The sequence below is a fragment of the Oryzias melastigma genome, linkage group LG3 (assembly GCF_002922805.2).
Source record: "Oryzias melastigma strain HK-1 linkage group LG3, ASM292280v2, whole genome shotgun sequence".
In the NCBI taxonomy this organism is placed as follows: domain Eukaryota; kingdom Metazoa; phylum Chordata; class Actinopteri; order Beloniformes; family Adrianichthyidae; genus Oryzias; species Oryzias melastigma.
Genome location: NC_050514.1, coordinates 7,134,093 through 7,145,056, shown reverse-complemented (window position 1 = coordinate 7,145,056; position 10,964 = coordinate 7,134,093).

Sequence of the window (10,964 nt, the reverse complement as noted above, 5' to 3'; positions counted from 1 at the left end):
GATTTTGGGGAAGCAGCTGTGGAGGATTCTGCAGGAGGAATACTGACATTTGATCTATGAGAGGAAATACAACCAGGGAGGACATTTAGAAAATACATATTGTACAAATTTACGTTTAGTGTTTAGGTTACCTTTTATTATTTAGGTAAAATTGCTTTAAACAGCTTTCATCTTTGCTTTCCTAAACCAAAGACATAATATATAACAGAAGTCACTCTGCACACTCGCCGTTTTGTGTGATGTCACGTGAAAAGGGTCGATTAAAAAAGTAAAACAAAACAGAACTAAATTCAATAAATTAAAACAAAATTTAAAAAATGAAACAAATAAAGAAACTGGAAAAGGTAAGTAGGTATTATGGGACATCATTGATTGGATGATGACGTTTGAGTTTTAAAGATGAGAAAAAAGATGTTTCTCCAGAACTGTTGGAAAGAGTTGATTAAGCAATCGCTGAGCTTCAGCAGCGGCTGTGAGCAGAAGCTAGGGCTGTGCGATACTGAGCATTTGGGTATTGATCTGAGGAAGTGGCCGGGAAGAGGGAGATCTTGGAATCTTTGCTTAGACTGTCGCCCTCACAACCCGGTCCTGGATGAGCAGAGGATAGATGAATAGATTTTCAATTAAATGGAAAATAGTTTTTTTAAAAATAAAAACTTCTTGAAATAGAATAAAAAGTGAAGAAGTGAATGCACGACATTCATCAAACCAAAAGAAACAAGCAACTATGATAGAAAACTAAATCAAAGTGTATAGTGATTATAAAAAAACAACTGGTAGAAATGTAAATAATTTGTAACTTCTTAGCCTTTAAATAGAACAAAAAATAAAACAAGAACTTTTCAAGAATAACTCAGCATTTAAATAGAGGGGAAATATCAATACCTGATAAAGGGCACAGGTTATTAAATAAAATGAAACCCTGTGTCCTGAAATGAGAGAGCAAAATATGGGGTACGGGTTAAAAAAAGGACAAACTTAAAGGGAATTGAAACCTTAGCTAAACGTAAAATAATTCAGAGAGACTGCTGACCCAGACATGTCGACCATCAGAGTCAGCAGCTCCTGTTAATGTCTGCATAACCAAAACTAACTAAGAAAACAAATAAACAAAGCCTGCAAACTAAGACTAAGCTAAAATAAGAAAACCCTGCAGAGTAAGAGAGTAAAAGAGACTGAAACAGACCAGCACCACACCAACTTAAAACCCTGGCCTGCTGCTCTGCTCCCACCTACCTTGGTGTGAACTCCTCTGTCTTGAATAGACAGCAGGTGCCAATTAATGAACATCTGCCAGGTGAGCCGAAGGACTGGATGGAAAAAAGGTTTTGGTGTGTTTAACATGTTCTTGTTGCATTTTTCTGATGATGGAGGAAATACATAAAATTATTTAAGACTAACCTGTGTTTCTGAATGTTTCTTTATTCAACAGATGAAAACCCATGGCTCGAAAAACCTTGGATTCATGACACGGCAACGGAAATGGGCGGGGCCAAAGTCTCCCTGTCTGCTCCAATTCTAAATCCTCCACTTACAGACATATAGATCCATGAACGTCTTCATTTTCCTCATCTGAGCTGGAATCTGGATCTAAACTGTATAACTGGATGCTACAATCTCGCTTGCCGTATTTTTGCTATGTTAAAACACTCATAAAGTTAGGGGTTGTGAGGTGCTATAGGCTAGTGGTAAATAAAGGGCTGATGGGAAATTAGCTGAGCTAACTTCACTGCCAACAGTCCTGCCTACAACCCAGAATCAACTTTCTAATGAAGAATCTCTGCTCCGCAGTTTAAAAAATGATTCAGGCTTCTTGATTTGGCTAAAACGACACGATTGTCACTAAAAGACCATGGGAACGATTTTACAGATAAAGATTAGATAAGAATTGAATTTAAATAAATATCTTCTGCAACAAATAACTTCCTGTTGAAAAGGTGGACAAAATCATCATCCAATCACCAATTTCTTTGTGTTACATTTCTTACATTTCATTTGTAATTCTGGAAATGACTTGTCTTCCTGAAATGTTTCCTTTTTATTTGTTTTTCTTTTTGTGTGTGTGTTTACAATTTTGTCTTCTGGAATTGTGCTTTAATTTCTAAATTGTAATGTTGTTTTGCTTTTTTAAACGATCAAACACAGGAGGAAAACTTTGCGAGTCTTCTCTCCCTCCACACATGACAGGAGCATCACTCCTCATTCTTCTGCTTCTCAAAAGGACCATCTGCTACTGCTGGGATTTGACGGTGAAAGAACGCTCAAGCAACAAAGATGCATTTCTGCTGCCACAGGCTGGGATGTTGTTTCTATGGTTGCAGGTAAGACAAAAGCTCCATCACAAAGGAACCCGTGAGAATCAGAGGGGCACAGACACATTTCCACACCGCTCGCTCACTACTGCTTAGCAGCTGCAGAGACAGATGCACACACTTTATCCTTGCATTAGCTACACCTGTTCAGCAGCAGCACCTGCTTCAGGAAACGTGGGAGGAGTTCAACCGAGCATCAAAGCTCAGATGGCTTACCTCTGGCAGGTTTGTCCTGGTCTGATCCCAACTTCATCTTGGTCTGATCAGATTGGTCCTGCTCTGATCTGGAGCTGGTTGATGGTCCTCTTGCAGGTGTGAAAGTTCACCTGAACTCTGGTTTGGACCAAACATGAGAACTCTTATCTTCTTCAGGACTTCAAGAACCAAAGGGAGGAAATACCTGTGAACTCTGGGTGTTTGGAGGGGATAAAACAGCCAGTCTTGACAGGAGGTCAGACAAACGTGGATCCCAGCGTAGGAAACGGGTCAGAGTGGGAGGTCCAGGTGGTGAATCATGTGATATGCCTTTAAATTTTCCACCATAAGTCTCCAACGAGCACGTATCAAACTCCACACATGCAAGGAACGTTCCACGGGCGCAGGACAGTCTCCACGCCCCTCCTCTACTCCTGCACGCTGGTGGAACTTCTCCGCGCTCGTGAGTATTCTCACGCTTCTGTGACCTCCGCTGTTCACCTGTGAAAGTATTCTTACGCCCCTAAAACTAGTTCCGCCCCCTCGTGGAGAACTGTGTGCTCGTGGAGCTTCTCCTGCACGCTAATGTGAAAGTCAACATTGAAGGGAAAGATGCCCAGAAATACCAGAGTATCATTTGTGAGGAAAAAGGACTACTTTATTTATTTATCAATGTTTAAACTACTGTAATTATGCAATTATACTAATAATTTCGGATGTTACCATTTTTAGAAAAATGGAAAATGAAGCAAACACATAACAAATGTTTAAATTCATTTTAAGACTTCCTCTTTTTGTGTTTTTCCACCCCATGATTGAACACTTTTCTTAGAAAATGAATTTAAATGTTCATTATGGTGTTTGCTTCATTTTGGATTTATAAAGAATGTGAACATCAAAAATGATTAGTTTTACTACAGTAGTTTAGAAATGGATAAATCAATAAAGCAGCCCTTTTCCCTCTTTTCACTTTAGTTTTCATTTGAAAGATGAATAATACGTGGGTATTCCCGGGTTTTTTGTTTCCTTCAATCTTGAGTTTCACACGGGGGCTCAGGAGAAGCTCCACGATTGCACAGTCCCTCACCAGGGGGCAGAACTAGTTTTAGGAGCGTAAGAATACTCTCAGAGGCGAACAGGAGAGGTCACAGGAGTGTAAGAATACTCCCACAAGCGCGGAGAAGAGGTTTCACCAGTGCAGAGAAAAGGTTGACAGCAGTCATCAGAGTAGGATTTACTCTGATTACCTTAGCCACTACTGCCTCGCTTTTAGGACCTCACCTGCACACACCTGTGTCTGGATTTAGTGAGGTCTGACAGCTGCTGTTTTGGAATGCAAGGTTTGGGTCATTCCACCTGACTGCTGGTCTGAATCCCTCCTTTCTCCTGTTTTTTCATCCTTTTTAAAAACATCAAAGAGAAGGAGAGAAGGCTTCAAGAACACTGAGACAGAGAAGACCTGAAGTCCAGCTGAGAAGGTAGACGTGAGACTGATTCCAAACAAGGAGGCACCAGCTAAGAAGAGACTGAGGAGAAGATGTAGACTCAAATCAAACCTTTGACAGAGTCAAACCAGTCAAACCTCCATAAGTGATTTGGACTATAGCACAGATTGGCCCAAGAAATCATTTGAAAAGCAGCAGGACACAGAGGTTCACAGAGTCACACATAAAGAATGGAGGAGTTTATTGGGTTTTAAAATGTTTTCATTCAGTTCAGTCAAATCCCAAAGAACAATCTGCTTAATAATATTTAATAATAGGGATGAATAATAATAGGGATTAATAACAGGGATGAATACAGTTTGAGTTAAAATGTTTGTTGTGAGAAAATGTGGAATGTGTGTTGTAAATTGTTTGAACGCTATCGCTGTGCAGCGGATCGCTTCGGCCCGAACCACGAGCGATCCGTGTCAATATGACAGGAAGTTACATCAAGATTAATGAGAAAATCCAGTTTATTTTCCAATTCTAACCAATTTTTCACAATAAAACACCATAAAAAAAGTAAAAATGCGCGTCTGGAGTGAATTGCAGGAGAGAGGTGATGTCACGTGCGCTCCGCTTCATGGGGCCTCCACGTCCATTGTGAACCCAGTGTTGGTGGCTCCTACTGGATCGTGGTCGACGGGAACCTGAACGGCTCTTTAAGTGTTTACGGTTGCAGACCCCTAATTTAAAGCACAGAGGTAGAGTGGTCAACCTCTGATGGGAGGGTTGTAGGTTTGGTTGTCACTCTGAACACTCGTGTGTTGAACTGACTGAGCAAGACACTGAACCCCACATGCTCCTGGTGCTGCAGATTGGTGTCAGTCTTCGGCAGCAGAGTGGGTGTGAATGGGACTGTGACTGTAGACCATGTGTCAAAGTCAACTTTTTTTTAAACTAATTTGAAATTTAGCTAATATTTTAGCTGGCTTTCAGCTTCTTCGTTTTCAACTATCAATTTCAGCATCTTCAGCATCAAATTCAGCTTACGCATTCACACTAGCATTATCACAGGTAATGTTATATATGTAGTTCATAATTATGTTAAAAAGTTACAGTTTTAAAGTTTTAAAAATGTAGTTTTAGACTGTTCAATAAATGTTTATCCTGTTCGCCCCACGACCTCAGGTGTGTTTTGTACTTTGGTTCCTTTTGGGATTGAGTTTGACACCCTTGTTGTAGACCTTGGCCCTTCCAAGAAGGTAGTAAAGTGCTATATAAGTATACACCATTTACCATTTTTAGAGTTTATGTTCCTGATTGTAGTTTTTTTTAAACAAATATTAACAAAATGAGAATAGCATCTCTGTTCAAGTCGACCCATCTAAATAAATCCTCATAAAATCTAAACTTTTGCTTCCAAAACACTGAGAGTAAATGAGAGTCTAACTTGTCAACAGCTACTGAACTTTCAAATAATGTTTTTAAAAATTCAACCAAACTATGACGGAGAAATTTGAGTTTTTTTTGAGTCTTTAAGACCCACTCGGATGAGATGGTGTCTTTGGTGTGTTTAACATGTTCTTGTAGCATTTTTCTCATAATGAAGGATGAATATATAATGTAGCATTCCTTTTTACATTTTGTGGTGAATCAGGAGCAGATGAAAAAGTTTAGCTTTGTGACACAGCTACTGACAGGGGCGGACCAAAGTCTCCCAGCTCCGCTCCATTCTGATGCAACCACTGTCAGACAAACAGATCCATGAACGTCTTTGTATTCCTTGTCTGAGCTGGAATCTGGATCAAAACTGTACGATTGGTTAGTAGTTGCGAGGGGCTATAAGCTGGTGGGAGAGCAGGAGAGAGTGTAAACAAAGGGATGATGGGATATCAGTGGAGGCTAACTTCTCAATTTTGAGAAAATCCTAAAAAGGTGCAGACCAAAGAGAAGTTCAAACAACTTCAAACCTGGTCAATTATCTTGAACATCTAAAAATGAGGTTTGAATTCTTTGTGAGTTTCATATAGTTTGCAGCGTGTTTTTGGTGTTTGGTTTAGCTCCTCAGCTGGTGTCAACGACTTTTACATCATCATCCTTCAGACCATCAGTAAAGACTCAGATGTATCCCACAGCCTCCTCTAGATTACTATCACTGTTAAAAAAAATCTTAGCAGTAAAAACAGAGCAAGAGTTTTTTTTCACAGCTGTAGTCATGCTATCACACTGATCTAATCCGATACTGGAATGAATTCCAATTATTACTGAAGGAAGAGGAATATTCCCTTCTCGGCTCATTGCTGGACACTTTGGCATTAAATGATAAAACCTCTGGTGCTCGATGGTGGTAATGGTCACAGGTCATTGTGAGATTCTGATTAACCATAGAGCACTATTGTCGGTGGAAAAGTTTTACATGATTTTCAATATGTTACATTTCTCTCAGTATGGGTCCTTGGGTAAAGTCTCACACGTCCCAGGAATGGGTGGAGCAGAGGACAAGTCTCCAGTATCAGTTTTTTTTCTTCTCAAATTCCTTTTTTTCTGTCATTTTCAAGCATTTTTTTAGGATCTAGTGTTTTCATTTTGTTACAGAATGTAAAGGAAAACGACTCTAATTTATCATGTGATGTCATATTGTGATCTATTTTTTATGAGAAATACTTTTTATTGGGTATATCATATCAGGTAAAAATTACCCGACAGAAGTGATGGAGTAACTTTATTTAGCCAAAATGTTCTAGGGTTAATAACAGCTTTAAATTAGAATATAAATGTTCAGTTTTGAGCATAAATTAAAAATTGATGGAAAATTAAATCAAAGACATTTTGGTATAGATGGATCAAGAGAAGACAATTCTATTGGAAGACTGATAATGGTAATCATAAATCAACATCCTTACCAAAAAAACACACAATTGTGCCTAATTCCAGAGACATGTTGTAACTGCAGCTAAAAAAAAACAGCCCGCTGTGTAAAGTTACCAAGTGATGGTGTAGTTTTATTTATGCTTTTTTTTTGACTGTAGTCTGAAATTTCATTTTTTATTCCTTCATGACTGAGTTGCACATGTTTAATGCATGAGTGTAAAAATCTATGATGTGAAAGGATCATGTGTTTTCAAGCCTACACATCTACCCATAAAACTTGAAGGTAAAGGTATTTTTCCTCTGCTTAGTAAGATCCAAAAGACTTTTGCATCATCAAAGTGGCAGTGAAGAAGAAACAGACCATAATGATAGCATGGAACCTCAAGACGTAGGAAAAATATGTTGAAGCTGCCGCTGCAAGAGCAGAAACCGTCTGAGGGCAGACATGACGCCCCTGAAGAATGAAGGACAACATGAGTTTATGTTTGTCCAGTTTTGGAGGAGCAACATGGATCTAGAAGCAACAACAATAGCATCGCTGTGGACAGCCAGTTTAAGAAATGTCAAGGATTTGAATGGATGTAGCTGAGGAACTTCAGGACAGAGGTTTATTGACAGTAGCCGAGGTAAAAAGAAACCTCAAGCAGAAGAACCTTTACTCTGTTTGTTGCTGTTTCCAAAATGAAGGATGTGACCAAACTTTCAGATCCTTAAAGTCCCTCTTTGACTATTCTTTTATTTAAAAAAATGTTCCCATTAGTGTTTTAATTGTGATTATGAAGTTTTCCACCAAATCCCTCGACCTAAATTTCTTAAAAAGCCATTTTTCATGTTGACCTGAATCCCCTGTTTCCTAAATTTTCTCTGAGGGACGTGGCTTTTAGTAGCCCCGCCCCTGATCACCCCCCTGTCTCTTAATGACAGCTCTGTGTCTCTCTAGCATAAATCTTCACCACTGCTACATAAAAACATCCATCAATCTGGGTAATGTCCAGCCGTATGGTTCTGATCCGGATGTCAGCTGGACGAGGAAGTGAAGATCTTCATGGACAGAACTTCCTCCAAAATCCTGATTCTTTCTCCTTCCAGTTCACCAAAGACTCTTTTAGCTAATTCTCCAATGTTTATTGACTGTGATCAATACATTCAATCATTGGTTTCTCAGAGTTCTTGATAAAATAATCAAAGCTAACATCAAAATGCTCTTTCATTGATTTACAATCCTTTCCAACTGCGGTCAAATGAGCCGCCGTTCACATTTCCGTGGTCACATCAAGAAGCTCCGTGGAGTCTGGTGGAGATTTTCCAGCGTTCTCAGTCCTGCTACCGTAAGTATTGGATGAAACTCACACCAAAAATCCAGTGATGCTGATTTGACCACAGAAATGTGAACGGCGGCTCATTTGACTGCAGTCAATGTGAAGATACCATCTTCTCTTCTCCAGAACCTGAACTAGACACTAGGAACAGATGAGGGTTTAGTGCATGTGCAGCAGAGCTGTTGATGGAAAGAAGATCATTCATTCAGACAGAGTCTGTCCAAGACAGTTTGATTGATTTAAAAGGAGAAATACTTGGAAATGTAAAAACAAAATGATTTCTTATTACATTTGTTCTCTTTCAGAAGAAAAATGACACACAGACATGTTAGACACTCTAAAAACAGGATTTTCATTGGAGCGGGAGTTTAAGGAAGACTCTTCAAAACAAACAGAACAGTATCAGTATCATGCACCATCTGCTCCACCCCTCACTTATGTATGTTAGGAATTCAGAGTAAAATGACTGAAGACAAAATCAACTGAGAAGATCTCAATCTTCTTCATTGTGGTGACAAGTTGTTTAATTCTAATGGTGAGCAGATAAACAGTGAGGAAGGTTTAAAAAGCTGCAAGAATAGACAGATTAGATAAAAGAGTAGTGGAAGAAAATAAGTCTTCTTCTGTTAATGGACCTGTAATTGGAGTGCTGGCTGTGGCACACTTCGTCTTAATTAAAGCTGATCTGAAATTTCAAGATGTATTTCTGCAGAAAGTGACCCACTTTAATTGTTTCTCTCTACATACAGTCCTCTACTTTCTTTTTTTTCTTGTTTGTTTCAAAAGTGTCATTTTAATCAATGAATGAATTGAAAACCAGCAGGAGTGCAGATGAGCCTGCAGTCTGACATCTGAGAGTGATCCTGTAACCAGGAGTGTCCTCTGCTGGACTGCTTTAAGCTGCAGATGAAATACATAAAACATACATAAAGATGGACAGTTTTAGATCTGTCATTTATTCTACGGTTAGTGAAGGAATATTGTTCAATAACATTATATCCTCACCACAGGTTAAAGCGGGGTTATGTCATTTTATCAGTGTCTAGTGTTTGGAAGTGCTTTACAAGAGCCCAGAGTTCCAGTCAATCCCATTCTTCTCTTCTGCTGGTGGAAAATCTTGATTCACGTCTGATTTCCTTACAAGCAAGAGTGAAAAGATGAATTTCTGCTCCCTAGCACTAAGCTAGCAGTTACATTTTCCTGTTTACAGTGGTGTTCTTCTTAAGGACCACAATACACAATGTACCAGAAGTAAAGCAAGAAAAAGACGAAGAAAAAGTTTCTAGTCATTACACTACAATGCTACGCTACACCACACATGCACGGTGAAAACAAACCGCTCAGTGGAAGCGAGGCTTCACTGAGTGGAAACACTCGCCAGAATAACCTGGACTGGACTGTACCGTACTACTCCTTACCGTTCTGAACTGTACTGAACCGCTCAATGGAAACAAGGCTTTATGAAAATGTTTTTATTCTTGAAGAAGTTGGAAGTGGAGCATCTTTGGGTAACCCTGAACAGTCTATCTATGGTTGTGTGTTTGAGTTTAATTTAGCATTCCTGTGTCTGTGTTGTCATTTATCTTTTTCTTTTTTTTAATTGGGGGGTGGGGACCTATTTAGCATCAAGATAATTCTGTTGAAACAGACCCGACGGATAAAACCAAAGTGATGGATTTGGACTGACAGTTGTTGGAGAAAGCAGAGGAGCTGCCACTTTTCTTCCAAACCTATGTTGTCATGTTTCCGTTCACATGGGTGAAGCTGCCCCCCATCAAGCTGTATTCAATTTATTTAAAAACTGTCACTTCACAGCCAAGATTGTCTCGAGAAGCTGCACAAAAGAAAGAAAACATCAAATCAAGTTTAATTAAATGTTGTTATCTTTCAGGCGCTCTTTTCAGCTGTCAGTTATTCTCGCCAGTCACCCTCATATCCACTTTGACCACATCCATGAACCTCGTCTTGGATCTTCCTCTTCCTCCTCAGCATCCTTTCACCATCATCATCTCTGTTCCTCTTCTCATCGTGTCCAGTCATCTCCATCTGCTTCCCTGCATTGATCTCCAGAACATCTTTGATCTGATCCTCTGATGGATTCAGTCCTGATCCATCATGATCTCTCCCAAAGAGAACCTCAGCATCTTCATCTCTGATACCTCCAGTTCTGCTTCCTGTCTCTTCATCAGAGTCTAAACCATCATGGCTGCTCTCACCACAGTCTTCCACACCTTTCTTTAGTCACTCCCGGAATCTTCCTCCACACGTTCTAACCTGCAGACGTCTCTTCACCTCTGTCCTACACTCTGTTGTTTTGGATTGTTGACTCTAAGGTCTTACACCTTCTTCACCGCTGCGCACTTCTTCTCATTCACTAACAGATTCTCTGTCTTGCTGGGTGGTCTGAGACGGGGGCCCCGGACCTGGGTCTGCAGCGGCTTCTGGATGTGTTGTTTTCTCCGGGGATGCCACTGCTGCAGCAGCAAGGTCTGAGCGGCGGCTTCCCCCACGGGGCGGCAGGGTTGGTTCTGAAGCTCCCTGCTAAAGGCTTCGGCTGGGTCGGGTGTTCCGGAGGATGTGCGGCCTGAGCCAGGCGCCAAGTCTTCCTGACGGCCACCATTTTTTGTCTTTTGACCTTCGTTTGATGAAGCTGAGATTCCCAATGACCCGGTGACGACAGACGGATTCTTTTGAACGGCGGGCGTCTGGGAATGCCCACAATTTCTGTAAGTAAATGCAAGTTTGACCTCCTTCTCCTCCTTAACCCACAATATCCCTTTTTCTGACGTGCTTGCATGTGTGTGAGTGAGTTGGCGTGTGCGCAAATGTGAAGAGAAACC